Here is a 14,805-nt window from a genome sequence, read left to right on the forward strand (position 1 = left end):
TACGCACTTTCTTTGATGGAACCCATGTCGTATCGTCCCGGAAACACCGCACAAGGAAGTTCATTCCACATTTGCCCTGTACTTTCCCCGGGGCATAAAAATATAGGGGAGTCCCAGGCCCATGGATGTCGTAAGAGGCGACTAAGGGCTTTTTAGAAGTGGGAGAGTCACGCAGCCGTCTTTTGACGTCAGCACAATCGGGCCAGACTCGTCCGGGTTAATTACCACACTGGCACAGAATACCGGCGTGAAGTAGCGGCCTAGTGCCGCTATGTTTCGTATAGGTTAGTGTCGAGGACTGGAGGCCATACCCCCCCCCCCCCCTTCCCCAACAAAGATTATGAAAGCGGTACCTAAAGAGATAGTACCCCAGGAGGGTACCGGCTCTACCAGAGTCGGAGAATCCCTCCCCGAGCACTCTAGCTCGGGCTGCCCTTCGTATTCAGGGGAGGGCACAGTACCGCGCATGACCAAGGACAAACGAGGCAGTAACACCACGGCACCCCGCTCCATACTCAACGTGGATTTTTGCAATATCAGGGGAATTCACTCCAACTCAAACGCCGTCCACCACCATCTTGAGACGGCGAAGCCGGCCTTGTGTTTCCTTACTGAGACGCAGATATCTCGACCTAGCGATACGTCATATTTAACGTACCCCGGGTACAAAATTGAGCACATTTTTTTGCCTCATGCCGGGGTATGTGTGTACGTTAGGGAGGATATCTGCTGTCGCCGTCTCGGCAATTTTGAGGGTAGGGACCTGTCCACTCTCTGGCTCCGCGTAGACTTAGAGGACCGCGTCCGCACCTATGCGTGTGTCTACAGGTCCCATAGTGGTAACGCAGAAACCGATCATCTCATGGGCTGCGTTCAAGCGGCAATTGACGACGTGCTTGCACAGATCCCCTCCGCTGAAATTGTAGTTTTGGGTGATTTCAGCGGGCACAATGCCGAATGGCTTGGATCACGTACCACAGACTACGCAGGGCGATCTGTGCATAATTTTGCATTGGCGTACGGTCTGTCCCAATTGGTTGCGTCGCCAACGCGGCTCCCGGATGTGGATAGCCACATGCAATCCTTATTAGATCTTCTGCTGACTACACATCCCGATGGTTACCAGGTCACTGTCGACGCCCCTCTCGGAACGTCCGACCATTGCCTGGTCAGGAGTGTAGTGCCTATCCGACACCCACGTCGCAGAACACCAGCGACCCGCCGCGTTTGGCACTACAAGTCAGCAGATTGGGATAGGATGCGATCCTTTTTTGCATCCTACCCTTGGAGCAGGTTTTGTTTCCCTTCGGATGATCGTAGTGCCTGCGCCGTTGCAGTAGCCGATGTGATACTACAGGGCATGGATATTTTTATACCAAGCTCTGTAGTACCGATCGGTGGCAGATCACAGCCCTGGTCCGATGCGTCAGTTAAAGCAGCATTTGACTGCAAAAAACAGGCTATCGAACTTGGGTTGCAGCGCTGGGCACAAAGGATCCGAACTGCATAGTTCTTGAGAGGAAATACAATCGTGCTTCCAGATTTTTTAAGCGGCAAATCGCCCGTGCAAAGTCAAAACACGTCGTCAAAATCGGCGAGCAGCTTTCCAGTTACCCGACCGGAACACGCAAATTCTGGTCGTTGTCGAAAGCTGCTCTTGGTAACTTCAGCCAGCCGTCCATGCCGCCGTTGCACATGAGGAATGAAACCCTGGCCCATACGGCAAAAGAGAAAGCCGATCTCCTGTGCGCTCTTTTCGCCTCCAACTCGACTCTTGACGACAACGGAAAAACACCGCCGACCATCCCGCGGTTTCAGAGCTCTATGCCTGAAGTACAGTTTAGACAGAAAACTGTTAGGCGAGCTTAATTTTCGTTGGACGACAGGAAGTCGAGCGGGCCGGATGGCATTTCTCCAATCGTGCTTAGAACGTGTGCCCCTGAGTTGACGCCGGTGCTAACGCGTTTATTCCGGCACTGTTGTTCCAAAGGCGTAGTCACTGACTCATGGAAGTCAGCCCTTGTCCATCCGATCCAAAAAAAAAAGGAGACAGTTCGGATCCGGCAAACTACAGGCCTGTTGCTATTACCTCCCTGCTCTCCAAAATCATGGAGAGCATAATTAGCCGTCAGCTCTTGGTATACCTAGAGGGTCACCAGTTGATCAACGACCGACAATACGGCTTTCGCCATGGTCGGTCGGCAGGTGATCTTCTGGTATACCTAACACATAGATGGGCTGCCGCTATTGAAAGCAAGGGGGAAGGCCTGGCAGTTAGCCTGGATAAAACGAAGGCCTTTGATCGTGTATGGCATAAGGCGCTCCTCTCTAAACTTCCATCATTTGGGCTTCCCGAGAGCTTGTGCAAGTGGACCTCCAGCTTCCTCAGCATACAGGTCGTTGTCGACGGACATTGCTCGAACCCGAAGCCCGTGAATGCTGGAGTGCCCCAAGGCTGTGTCCTATCCCCTACGCTGTTTCTTCTGCAATTCAATGATATGTTGGACACCTCCAACTTTCATTGCTATGCGGATGACAGCACTGGTGATGCCGTATACACGGGCCACGCACGTCTCTCTCGGGAAATCGTCGACCAGTGCCGGGAGAAACTTGTGTCTTCTATCGAGTCCTCTCTTGAGAAGGTCGCGGAATGGGGTAAATTGAACCTTGTCCAATTTAACCCCCAGAAGACTCAAGTTTGCGCGTTTACCACAAAAAAAAACCACATTTGTCGCATGACCGCTCTTCGACAACACTTCCCTAAAAGCCTCGCATAGTATCGGAATACTTGGTCTTGAAATCTCGAACGATTGCCAATTCCGTGGCCATCTGGAGGGCAAAGCCAAATTGGCTTCAAAGAAACTGGGCGTCATTAATAGAGCACGGCAATACTTCAAGCCGGCCCATATTCTAGCGCTGTACAAAGCGCAGGTCCGGCCACACATGGAGTATTGCTGTCATCTCTGGTCTGGCGCACCCCAGTATCAGCTCGATCCATTTGACCGCGTGCAACGCAGAGCAGCTCGAATTGTCGGGGACCCAGTACTCTGTGAACGGCTGGATCACTTGGCGTTGCGTAGAGATGTCGCTTCATTGTGTGTCTTCTACCGCATTTATCACGGGGAGTGTTCCGAAGAGCTGTTTTACTTAATTCCTGCGGCCGAATTCTACCTTCGCACGACACGCCACAAGTTAGGATATCATCCTCACCATCTGGATGTGTGGCGGTCCTCCACAGCGCGGTTTACAAGGTTCTTTCTTCCACGTACTACAAAGCTTTGGAATGAACTTCCTTGTGCGGTGTTTCCGGGACGATACGACATGGGTACCTTCAAAAAAAGCGCGTACACCTTCCTTAAAGGCCGGCAACGCTCCTGTGATTCCTCTGGTGTTGCAAGAGAGTGTGGGCGGCGGTGATCACTTAACATCAGGTGACCCGTACACTCGTTTGTCCTCCTATTCCATAAAATAAAAAAAAAAAGCTTTGTAGCACGTGGAAGAAAACTTCTTGAAAACCGCACTGTGGAGGACCCGCCACACATCCATATGGTGGGGATGATATTTTAACATGTGGCGTGTCGTGCGAAGGTGGAATCTGGTGGACTTATAGCGCACCTAAAGATAGTTATACTTTAACGGATATCTCGTAAGTAAATTATCATGTAATTGTTTTCTTGTTTTTGTGTTAATGCATAATGCAAAATAAAATAACAATATCAATTCAAAATTGTATAAGCAATTAGAAATGATCATTCTGTTAAATTGTTTTGTTTTTTGGAAAAAGAGGACAATCAATTATATGAGTCTGTTATTGATTGTCAGTAACCACCGAGGCCCACATTCTCCTGCAACGCCAGAGGAATCACTGTTTTTTGAAGGTCCCCATGACATCATGATTAAGTATAAAAAAGCCAGATTTTTTAAGTAAATACAATATTTCAACAGATTGAATGTATATTGTATTATGCTGGGTGACAAATTATAATATAATAGAATTCCAATCCAAATATTCAAATATTTTAAAAACATTTTTTAAATGTTTCATTAAAATATTTTTTTTAGTATTAAAGGTTTTTGCCTGATTATCACTTTTGCCCTGCGTTAGCTCACTACCTGCCAGTACCTGCTTCCTCCAATTGAACGCAAACAGCGAGTGATTCAAATCAGCGACAATCAAGTAATCTCCGATCGGCTTGTTTCTTTGGCGTTGCATGTGGTTTCTCTCTGCATCTCCTACCGCATTTATCAAAGGGAGTGCTCATAGAAATGTTGTTCGGGTTGATAATAATTAGTATTACTATTACGTCTTTTTTTGTGGAATATGAGGACAAACGAGCGTACGGTTCACCTAGAGTTAAGTGATCACCGCCGCCCACATTCTCTCAAACCATCAGAGGAATCACAGGAGCGTTGCTGGCCTTTAAGGAAGGTATACGCGCTTTTCTTGATGGTCTCCATGTCATAACGTCCCGGAAACACCGTACAAGGAAGCTCATTCCACAGAAAGTCTAAATGCAAAATTCCATCTGCATCATATTGAGGTCTGGCATCCTACAACTTTCTGCCTCTACAGACACTTTTTGGAATCAATAACCGCCTGCTGTTTCTCCGAACCGATGTGATTTAGGGACCTTCAGGAACAGAGCATACTCCCACCTTAAAGGCTGGTAACACATCCCTTGCACCTTGGTTGTCGAAATTTTTATTAAAATCAGTTAAGTAGTGTCGAAGTTTTAACTAAACGTAGATCTTGACATGAGATATTACATTTATAGAGTTAGAGCGCTTTCGTAATACGTCCGATCAGAGTCTGATCGCTGATGATCGTGATCATCTGATGGTAGTTTACGCACTAGATCCGGTTTTCGTCATCCGACTTTTTCCGTCAAGCGTAGAAATAGTTCTACGACTACTTTGGACCGTGTTTTCACGGATACGGATCGTACTCTGTTCGGACGCGATCTCTACTTAGAGGGAAAGCGCTCTAAGCATCTTATACAGTTATCTTTTTACATAAGATAAGAAAGTAACATTGATGCAATACTTTTAATATCAAGTTCGTGTTTCTATATTCAACAAGTTGTTCTCTATATAATAACCAAGGAGACTATAACTTAGCTAGTAAAGATTTATTAGTAGAATAAAAAAAATTCATAGCGGTGATTCGGGCCGGACGTAAATAGTCCAAGCCATACCTGCAAATGTTTATTTGACACGGGTCAGGCACTTAAATTTAAAGCTATGTTATATTTTATTCTTTCATTCTCAGCAAGGCATATTGCAAATTGAATTTTCCTCAATGAAGCACTTCTATTATTATTTGCAATGTTTTTTTTATCGGTTTGTACGAGTATATTATATGCACGTACAATTTATAATAGAAATAGCTAAATATTTCAAATGCTTTATTTTGATTATTCTGTGAGTTTTTAAATATTACATTACTCTACATAATAAAGTTGTAATTAGAACTATACAAAAAAAAGCTAGAAGGTTTTAAATACAAGGTATCCAAATAGACTCATAATTCCCTTCTGTAGAACTGCATATTTTAGTAGAAATTGTTACAGCATCGTCTATGAAAATATTTAATGAATTGAAATATTTACCTATCAAGATTTTTAAAAGAAGACTGCATCAATGGTTAGTAAAAAAGTGCTTCCATAATTTAAATGAATTTTTCAATACAAAATGAATTATTATTATGAACTAGTCTATTTGATAATAACATATGATAATTGTATACTTTAGTGACATCTTATATTACAATATCTTTTAATTTTAATTTTATTAATATTAATGATAGCATTGTGAAGTCCGACATGTTTCAGTATAACAGTAGTGTGTTGGTACTTAAACAACTCTATAACATATTTTGCATTTCAATTCACGAAACATAGTGTATTATTAATAATATTATTATGTTAATATCTGAACTACAATGTTTCTTACAAATAAAATTTCATTTTATTACATTTGATTTCAACTCCACATAGAATATTTTACAATTAGGTTTAAGTACGATAAGTTAAGTATAGGTTAAGTGCATACATCTTTGGGTGCAATAGTTTTTTACATCTATATATTATATTATTTATAAGAGATTTCCACGTATATAGTAACTCGTCACGATATCTCTGGAACCAGTAGAGCTAAAGACTTGAAATTTGGTAGGAATATTCTTTTCACCGAGTTTTTACGGATAGTTAACGGATTTTACGAAATTCTATCCGCACGAGGTTTTTTTTTATAATGAACAGAACAACGTCTGTCGGGTCAGCTAGTACTTTATAAGACCTTTTTGTCTGACACTAGAAATGAAAACGTAATGTACGACATGTTTTAAATTTAATTGTCTAATTGTAATATTTTATAATGACGTGTGTTAGTGACCGTATCTTACTAATATTGGTTATTTATTTCAAGTATTTATTAACTAAAATATACCCGTTCGTAATATTTCACACACATTGAAATAAAAACTATTTAAAGCAATTTAAAAGCGTCTATAATGCCTGAATTTAATACTATGTTTTATGACCGACATCCGGCGTGCTTTACAGCCCGCGTGGTCACGGGCGACAGAATGTAACGCTGTAAACGTTAATATAGCTGATATGAACTATTTTGAATCAATTTATTGGACAAACTTTTGAATATTATTTCTTTTATATAATCAATAGTATCGCATAATTTATAAACGGCTTATAATTAATATATTTTTACACATAATTATAATAAAACTTCTTGGCTTGAAGTGATTTTTTTCAGAAAACGTTTAAAATATTAAATATTGATAATTAATCAAAATTTTTAATAATATTAATCTTCATAACTATATAGATAATTCTTCTATGTTGTACTTAATTTTTTTCTTTCCTTTAGGGAACATATTAATTTAATTATTATAATGTTGCCCCACTTGCTTTACAATCTAGCCTTAAGGCTAGGTAATAAGTAATTCTACTTTAACTTAAACTGCTAGATAGATTAAACTAAGAATGTGTCCATTAACACATTTCTTAATGTCTCTATTAAAGGGAAGTCACTTTGTTCATGTGTCTTTTATAATATTACTATTTTTATATTGTGTTATTCACAATGTTGTAATAACATTAAAAAATATATTTCTTATATTGTTGGGTATTATTTGCAGATTAAAACTCAAGAAACCTGAAATGAAATACCTCACAGGAGTTTATTTGATATAGGTACAGATACTGCATAATTTTTAAATAAGGTCAGTAAACCGTGGTTAATTGGCAAAGTATCAAGTTACAATCAACACTCGACTTAGCGCAATTCATATCTTATATTTATTGCACCGAACAATATAAATATAATCCTTTGAAACAGTAATATTAATAATAATACTCCTAATTTAAGGGTATTTTACTCGAAGATAATCAAAATTTAACTTGCATCATTTGAATATTTCATACCCATCTCGAGTGATCAATTTTAAGTTAATAGGAGTTGATGAGGATTCCCCTGTCCCATCTGTCCGTCAAAGTTTAACGAGTTGGAGTGACAGCTGGCTATAAACTATATAATTGTTATATTAATGAATTAGTGTAATGTATCCTTTGATCGGAACCGGTAGTATCAATTTGAGTAGAGTAATAATTACATTAATTTTAATGTACAATGTTAATTTATAACATATTACAAAGTCAAATAAACTTTAGTCAATTAGGCTTAAGCTAAGCGCTTTTGAATAATAAATATTTATTTTAAATTATTGAATCTACCATATGTTTGGAAAAAGTATAGCTCGTGAGAAGAAATGCAACAGCCACCCTTTTCAATCAATAGAGTATTTCACAATGGCTGTAATAGGTAGACAAAACAAATTAGTTTGTAAGGTTTTAGCACCCAATATCTAAGTAGGTAAATATCTAGTATTCTAAACATTTTTTTTATATTTCAATACTCATACAAGTAAATGCTACTCTTATGTAATAGTGTTAATGTAAAATATAAATTTTTAGAAAAGTTAACTGTTAACAGTATAAATTTATACTTCAAATTTTATACATACTAGCTTACCCAACAGACGCTGTTTTGTCAATAGTAAAGAAAATGATTCTAGAATTCGGGGAAAATGTTTTTTTTTTTTTTTTTATGGAATAGGAGGACAAACGAGCGTACGGGTCACCTGGTGTTATTGGATCACCGCCGCCCACACTCTCCTGCAACACCAGAGGAATCACAGGAGCGTTGCCGGCCTTTAAGGAAGGTGTACGCGCTTTTCTTGAAGGTACCCATGGCGTATCGTCCCGGAAACACCACACAAGGAAGCTCATTCCACAGCTTCGTGGTACGAGGAAGAAAGCTCCTTGAAAACCGCACTGTGGAGGACCGCCACACATCCAGATGGTGGGGATGATATCGTAACTTGTGGCGTGTCGTGCGAAGGGGAAATTCGGCGGCAGGAATCAGGTTGAACAGCTCTTCGGAACACTCCCCGTGATAAATGCGGTAGAAGACACACAATGAAGCGACGTCTCTACGCAACGCCAAGTGATCCAGCCGTTCACAGAGTACTGGGTCCCCGACAATTCGAGCTGCTCTGCGTTGCACGCGGTCAAATGGATCGAGCTGATACTGGGGTGCGCCAGACCAGAGATGACAGCAATACTCAATGTGAGGCCGGACCAGCGCTTTGTAGAGCGCTAGAATGTGGGCCGGCTTGAAGTATTGCCGTGCTCTATTTATGACGCCCAGTTTCTTTGAAGCCAGTTTGGCTTTGCCCTCCAGATGGCCACGGAATTGGCAATTGCTCGAGATTTCGAGACCCAGTATTCCGATACTAGGCGAGGCTTTAAGGGAAGTGTTCGCGAAGAGCGGTGATACGGCAAATGGGGTTTTTTTAGTGGAAAACGCGCAAACTTGAGTCTTCTGGGGGATAAATTGGACAAGGTTCAAATTACCCCATTCCGCGACCTTCTCGAGAGAGGACTCGATAGAAGACACAAGTTTCACCCGGCACTGGTCGACGTTTTCCCGAGAGAAACCTGCATGGCCCGTGTATACGGCATCACCAGTGCTGTCGTCTGCATAGCAATGCATGTTGGCGGTGTCCAACATATCATTGATATGCAGAAGAAACAGCGTGGGAGATAGCACACAGCCTTGGGGCACTCCAGCGTTCACGGGCTTGGGATTCGAGCAATAACCGTCGATAACGACCTGTATGCTGCGCCCAGTGAGGAAGCTGGAGGTCCACTTGCATAAGCTCTCGGGAAGCCCAAATGATGGAAGTTTTGCGAGGAGCGCCTTGTGCCATACACGATCAAAGGCCTTCGCTATATCCAGACCAACTGCCAGGCCTTCCCCCTTGCTTTCAATAGCCGCCGCCCATCTGTGTGTTAGGTATACCAGAAGATCGCCAGTCGACCGACCATGGCGAAAGCCGTACTGCCGGTCGTTGATCAACTGGTGACCCTCAAGGTATACCAAGAGCTGGCGGTTTATTATCTCTCCATAATTTTGGAGAGTAGGGAGGTAATAGCAATAGGCCTGTAGTTTGCCGGATCTGAACTGTCTCCTTTTTTTGCGATGGGATGGACAAGGGCTGACTTCCATGAATCAGGGACTACGCCTTTTGAATAAGAGTGCCGGAATAAACGCGTTAACACCGGCGTCAACTCAGGGGCACACGTTCTAAACACGATTGGAGAAATGCCATCCGGCCCGCTCGACTTCCTGACGTTCAACGAAAACAGAGCTCGCCTAACAGTTTTCTGTCGGAACTGTACTTCAGGCATGGAGCTCTGACACCGCGGGATGGTCGGCGGTGTTTTTCCGTTGTCGTCAAGAGTCGAGTTGGAGGAAAAAAGAGTGCACAGGAGATCGGCTTTCTCTTTTGCCGTATGGGCCAGGGTGTCATTCCTCATGTGCAACGGCGGCATGGATGGCTGGTTGAAGTTACCAAGAGCAGCTTTCGACAACGACCAGAACTTGCGTGTTCCGGTCGGGTAACTGGAAAGCTGCTCGCCAATTTTGACGACGTGCTTCGATTTCACACGGGCGATTTGCCGCTTAAAAAATCTGGAGCCACGGTTATATTTCCTCTTCAGAACTTTGCAGTACGGATCCTTTGAGCCCAGCGCCGCAACCCAAGTTCGATACGCCTGTTTTTTGCAGTCAGATGCTGCTTTAACTGACGCATCGAACCAGGGCTGTGATCTGCCACCGATCGGTACTACAGAGCTTGGTATAAAAATATCCATGCCCTGCAGTATCACATCGGCTACTGCAACGGCGCAGGCACTAGGATCATCTGAAAGGAAACAAACCCTGCCCCAAGGGTAGGATGCAAAAAAGGAAAGCATCCTATCCCAATCTGCTGACTTGTAGTGCCAAACGCGGCGGGTCGCTGGTGGTCTGCGACGTTGGCGTCGGATAGGCACTACACTCTTGACCAGGCAATGGTCGGACGTTCCGAGAGGGGCGTCGACAGAGACCTGGTAACCATCGGGATGTGTAGTCAGCAGAAGATCTAATAAGGACGGCATGTGGCTATCCACATCCGGGAGCCGCGTCGGCGACTCAACCAATTGGGACAGACCATACGCCAATGCAAAATTATGCACAGATCGCCCTGCGTAGTCTGTGGTACGTGATCCAAGCCATTCGGCATTGTGCCCGTTGAAATCAACCCAAGACTACGATTTCAGCGGAGGGGATCTGAGCAAGCACGTCATCAAATGCCGCTTGAACGCAGCCCATGAGGTGATCCGTTTCTGCGTTACCACTATGGGACCTGTAGACACATGCATAGATGCGGACGCGGTCCTCTAAATCTACGCGGAGCCAGAGAGTAGACAGGCCCCTACCCTCAAAATTGCCGAGACGGCGACAGCAGATATCCTCCCTAACGCACACACATACCCCGGCATGAGGCATGAAATTATGCTCAATTTTGTACCCGGGGTACGTTAAATATGACGTATCGCTAGGTCGAGATATCTGCGTCTCCGTAAGGAAGCACAAGGCCGGCTGCGCCGTCTCAAGGTAGTGGTGGACGGCGTTTAAGTTGGAGTGAATTCCCCGGATGTTACAAAAGTCCATATTAAGCGTGGAGCGGGGTGCCGTGGTGTTGCTGCCCTGTTTGTCCTGTGACATACGCGGTACTGTGCCCTCCCCAGAATACGAGGGGCAGCCCGAGCGCGAATGCTCGGGGAGGGATTCTCCGGCTCTACAAGAGGCGGTACCCTCCTGGGGTAATTTATTTTTAAGGACCGCTCTCATATTTTGTTGGGGGGGGGAGGGAAAGGACGGGGGGGGAATGACCTCCGGTCCTCGACACTAACCTATGCGAAACATAGCGGCACTAGGCCGCTACTTCACGCCGGTATTCTGTGCGAGTGTGGTAAGTAACCCGGACGAGTCTGGCCCGATTGTGCTGACGTCATAAGGCAGCAGCGTGACTCTCCCACTTTCAAAAAGCCCGTAGTCGCCTCTTACGACACCCTTGGACCTGGGACTACCCTATTCTATTTACGCCCCGAGGCAGCACAGGGCAAAAATGTAGTCTAAAGCCATCGGAAATGTGAAATCGAAGTTAATGTGTTTAAAAAAAACTACGCTTAATAAAACCGACTTAAAAAACTGAAAAGTATAAAATAACTTAATAGAGATTTAATTTGATACACAACGTATGCATATTGTATACCTTTAATATTAATAAAATACGATTGTTTGTATGTCCTACCTATTGATAAGGCTTAAGTCGGTGCTTACCGGCTTGGGTTGTTTGATTCTAGACGAAGCTATCTCGCTCAAAGTCACGCGTGTCGAGTGTACCTGCGATTACATTTTAGGTAGCACATACAAATAATAGTATTTTATAAATATTAAAGTAATAAGTTTCGTATAAGAGGTGCATTAAATTAAATCACTATTATGTTATTCCCTTAAAGCCTCCCCAAGTATCAGAATATTGGGTCTCGAAATCTCGAGCGATTGTCAATTCCGTGGCCATCTCGAGGGCAAAGCCAAATTGGCTTCGAAGAAGCTGGGCGTCATGAATAGAGCACGGCAATACTTCAAGCTGGCACACATTCTAGCGATCTACAAAGCGCAGGTCCGGCCACACATGAAGTATTGTTGTCATCTCTAGACTGGCGCCCCCCAGTATCAGCTCGATCCATTTGACCGCGTGCAACGCAGAGCAGCTTGAATTGTCGGGGACCCAGTGCTCTGTGAACTGATGGATCACTTTGCGTTTCGTAGAGACGTCGCTGTATTGTGTGTCTTCTATCGCATTTATCACGGGGAATGTTTCGAAGAACTGTTTCACCTGATTACACTGATCACCGCATAACATGCCACAAGTTCGGATATTATCCCCACCATCTGGATCTGTGGCGGTCCTCCACCGTGCGGTTTTCTTCCACGTGTTCACAAAGCTGTGGAATGAGCACGAAGCATGAATAACGTGTGCCTTGCAAAAAGGTAGGTAGATAGAATAATAAACTTTAATACAACTTCTTATTTTGCTACTGATGAGCTGGTCCGATTTTAGTACATGTCCGATCAAACATCATTATTAATATTACTTACAAATATACAAATGGAGCCATAAACCAATGGAATAGAATATAGAGATATTCCATTCCCAATAAATTTCACTACATCTTTTCTAACTCCATATAACTTTTTAGTAACAATTTTCTAAATCTGTCAGAATTACTATAACTGTTACCAATAACAAAATAATACAAATATTAGTCCAATTGCACAGTTTTTATTACATACGATTCTTTTAAATGGTTCATGTATATAATTTTAAAGATATGGCTCATAAAAAACCTCAGCCTATCTATACGACTTACTTAGTCAATAAAAATGAAAGGTTGAATAATTCAATTTATTTGCATCTGCAAACAATAAACTCTAAAGTATAATTTTTTTTTCCCATGGTCAATATTTAATTGATCAACAATAACTAAAACCTATCTAGTTTATTTATATCGACGTTTTGTGTGAACTATAATTATTGTTATACGTTGACTACAGAAGGTATCATCAAGGTTTCATCAAAAGAGCGACATGTTGCGAACAATTCATTCATCAGACTTCATCATGACACATTCAAAGGTTAATGTTTCCGCGATTATCTTACGATGAATTCATCGTTTTTCCTTTTTACTTGTGATATTACGACTTCTATTGAGAGCATTTCTATTGTTTAATTGCGTAATTTCTTTTCACTGGCTGAAAAGGTTTTTTCGTTTGTACGTCCCATCAATGGGGTAGTGTTATTTTTGAATGGTTCGATATTTTGTGTATATTATACACACTTCCTACGAAGTATAAATAGTTTTGAAATTTATATTAACGTTTAATAATCTGTGGAAGGTTAGAGAGATATTTCGAAAAATTAATCAAATTATTGATCTTCACAAGCCCGTCACCAACCGGATACGCTACGCAACGCATAAAAAATCTATAGGCCGATCAATTTTAATGTTTTCAGAGGAAATACAGACAACCACAAAATGATGATTAAAATCAGTGATTATACATCACTTGTACAATACCAGCTAATTCATTAATTGCTATTTGTAGTAAAGTTGTATATATTTTCATTTCCAAAGAAAGCTAAGGCTATAATAATAAGAAAGGTAATATTGAAAGTACACCTGAGCTTGTTCAAATGGAAGTATAATGCTTTCGAATATTCGAAATCTTATTGTGAAACGTTCGGATTTGAATTGCATGCCAAAGAAAAACGATATATTAAATATTTTATTGAAATGAGAGACTGTTATGTGTGGGTTATGCAGCTACTGTACTCAATATCTTTGGTTTTCTACTAATTTACATTAAGTGTTTCGACTTACTCGTGTAAGACATTGACTATTTGACTTTTGAGTATTTTTGTTGGATCACTTTACATATATTGTAATTGAAATGATTTGTAAAACGATATAAATGTACAAATAAAATTTGAAAACAAAATTTTATGAACGATACGGGACTCGAACCCACGACCTCTGGCGTACCGTGCCAGTGCTCTGCCAACTGAGCCAACCGTTCGAGTGACGTATCGTCAGAAAATCTTGTATGCTTTGTACAACTCTCAGGTTGTGGCTTCATCTACAGGATCTACTTTACAGTTGATAACCTGCTCAACCCCAATATTTGCATATTAGGAAATTGTCTTGAGATGTCACTCTTGTAAATCTAAGCAATTTGTTTTGTTTTTAAAGTATTATAACCCTCACTTCTAGGGTAAATACACAAATAAAATTTGAAACGAAAATTTTATGAAAATTGAATGATATAAATGTATATGTTGATTTAAAAGAGTGACAACTCAGTTCAGTAGGCACGTATGATAAAAACGGTTAGGATTAGGCTTAGCTAAAGGATGGCTGATGACAATATAGCTTAAGTACTGATTTAAAATAATAAATGTTATTAGATGAAAGGTGCTACTTAGGAATGTTGATAATACAGCGGTTATTATATTTAATTTCATGACGTAAATCATTTAATGAGCACAGACACATTTTGGAAGTCGAGAATTGAAATTTAAATTGTTAGAAAGCCATATTTTCTAACATATGAGAATTTTAACATATCGTTAGCAATTCACTCTACATATTACTACTATTTAAAACATTCTTTTTTAATCATCACCATTAAAAGATAGATGTAATGCGATACATTAAAAGTGTCATATATCTATTTTAGAATAGTTCAATTTAAGTTTAAATTTTTATACATAAAACTTGTTCATGTGTATTGATAGCATTTTATCACCAAGCTTCATGATTAATATCAACCGTA

General features: G+C 41.5%; 1 non-coding gene across 1 annotated transcript; it reads right to left on the reverse strand.

The window, feature by feature from the left end:
- Nucleotides 1–13,976: 13,976 nt before the first annotated feature.
- Trnat-ggu (transfer RNA threonine (anticodon GGU)) lies at nucleotides 13,977–14,049 on the reverse strand. The gene has a single exon. It is a non-coding gene; the product is annotated as a tRNA-Thr (tRNA).
- Between the last annotated feature and the right edge of the window lie 756 nt (nucleotides 14,050–14,805).

This window comes from Leptidea sinapis, chromosome 8, assembly GCF_905404315.1.
Source record: "Leptidea sinapis chromosome 8, ilLepSina1.1, whole genome shotgun sequence".
NCBI classification, from domain to species: Eukaryota; Metazoa; Arthropoda; class Insecta; order Lepidoptera; family Pieridae; genus Leptidea; species Leptidea sinapis.